This window comes from Capsicum annuum, unplaced genomic scaffold (assembly GCF_002878395.1).
Source record: "Capsicum annuum cultivar UCD-10X-F1 unplaced genomic scaffold, UCD10Xv1.1 ctg23390, whole genome shotgun sequence".
Lineage (NCBI taxonomy): Eukaryota > Viridiplantae > Streptophyta > Magnoliopsida > Solanales > Solanaceae > Capsicum > Capsicum annuum.
Window position 1 is genome coordinate 1 of NW_025829535.1, and position 1,463 is coordinate 1,463.

Consider the following 1,463-nt stretch of genomic DNA (forward strand, 5'->3'; position numbering starts at 1 on the left):
ATCCGTCATTCCCAGCACTCCAAATTCTATTAAGCCTCTTTCTCCTGCGCCGCCCGTCACACTCTGCTCGTGCGCCCTCGCGCCTCGCCCCCTTTCTCGTTTACGTCAATAAGAAAGAGAAAAAGATTCACCGATCAAACCGGCAAAGTTAAAACCAAATTTTAAAGGGAAAAAAAGGGAGGGATGCATCACGAGGACTTCCCATGGGGACACCCATCCTAGTACAACTCTAGCCCAAGCACGCTTAACTTCGAAGTTCAGATGGGATCCGGTACGTTTGTGCTGGTATGATCGCATCCGTCATTCCCAGCACTCCAAATTCTATTAAGCCTCTTTCTCCTGTGACGCCCGACAAACCACGTTCGCGCGCCCTCGCGCATTGCCCCTTTTCTCGTTTCTGTCAAGAGGAAAAATAAAAAGATCCGCCGATTGAACCGGCAAAATTAAGCCAAATTTTAAAGGAAAAAAAAGGAAGGGATGCTATACGAGGAATTCCCAGGGGGTCACCCATCCTAGTACTACTCTCGACCAAGCACGCTTAACTTCGAGGTTCTAATGGGATCCGGTGCGTTAGTGCTGGTATGATCGCATCCTTCGTTCTCAGCAATCCAAATTCTGTTAAGCCTCTTTCTCCTGCGCTGCCCGTCACACCCCGCACGCGCGCCCCCTCACCTCACCCCTTTTCACATTTCCGTCAAGAGGAAACACAAAAATATTCGCCGATCGAACCGACAAAATTAAATCGAATTTTAAAGGAAAAAAAAAGGATGGGATGCAACACGAGAACTTCTCAGAGGGTCACCCATTCTAGTACCACTCTCGCTCAAGCACGCTTAACTTCGGAGTTCTGATGGAATCCGGTGCTGGTATGATCACATCCGTCATTACCAACACTCCAAATTCTATCAAGCCTCTTTCTCCTGCGCCTCCTGTCACACCCCGCACGTGGGCCCAGCGCCTTGCCCTCTTTCTCATTTCCGCGTAGAGGAAAAACAAAAGGATTCGCCGATCGAACCGGCAAAATTAAACCAAAATTTAAAGGAGAAAAAAAAGGAAGGACTGCAACACGAGGACTTCCCAGGAGGTCACCCATCCTAGTACTACTTTCACCCAAGAACGCTTAACTTTAGAGTTCTGATGGGATCCGGTGCATTAGTGCTGGTATGATCGCATCCATCATTGCCAGCACTCCAAATTCTATTTAGCCTCTTTCTCCTGCGCCGCCCGTCACATCCCGCACAAGCGCCCCCGCGCCTCGCCCCTTTTCTCGTTTCCGCCAAGAGGAAAAACAAAAGGATACGCCGATCGAACCGGCAAAATTAAACCAAAATTTAAAGGAGAAAAAAAAGGAAGGAATGCAACACGAGGACATCCCAGGAGTTCACCCATCCTAGTAATACTCTCGCCCAAGCACGCTTAACTTCGAAGTTCTGATGGGATCCGATGCGTTAATGCTGGTATGA

The 1,463-nt window shown here is 48.8% G+C and overlaps 3 non-coding genes and 2 pseudogenes across 3 annotated transcripts; all 5 read right to left on the bottom strand.

The window, feature by feature from the left end:
• Positions 1–180: 180 nt before the first annotated feature.
• Positions 181–299, bottom strand: LOC124890722. Its single transcript, XR_007049276.1, has one exon. It is a non-coding gene; the product is annotated as a 5S ribosomal RNA (ribosomal RNA).
• A 175-nt stretch (positions 300–474) lies between these two features.
• On the bottom strand, positions 475–593 carry LOC124890720. The gene has a single exon (XR_007049274.1). It is a non-coding gene; the product is annotated as a 5S ribosomal RNA (ribosomal RNA).
• Positions 594–769: 176 nt separating this feature from the next.
• LOC124890723 lies at positions 770–880 on the bottom strand (annotated as a pseudogene).
• Positions 881–1,056: 176 nt separating this feature from the next.
• LOC124890721 lies at positions 1,057–1,175 on the bottom strand. Its single transcript, XR_007049275.1, has one exon. It is a non-coding gene; the product is annotated as a 5S ribosomal RNA (ribosomal RNA).
• A 177-nt stretch (positions 1,176–1,352) lies between these two features.
• Positions 1,353–1,463, bottom strand: LOC124890724 (annotated as a pseudogene; the record flags this gene model as incomplete).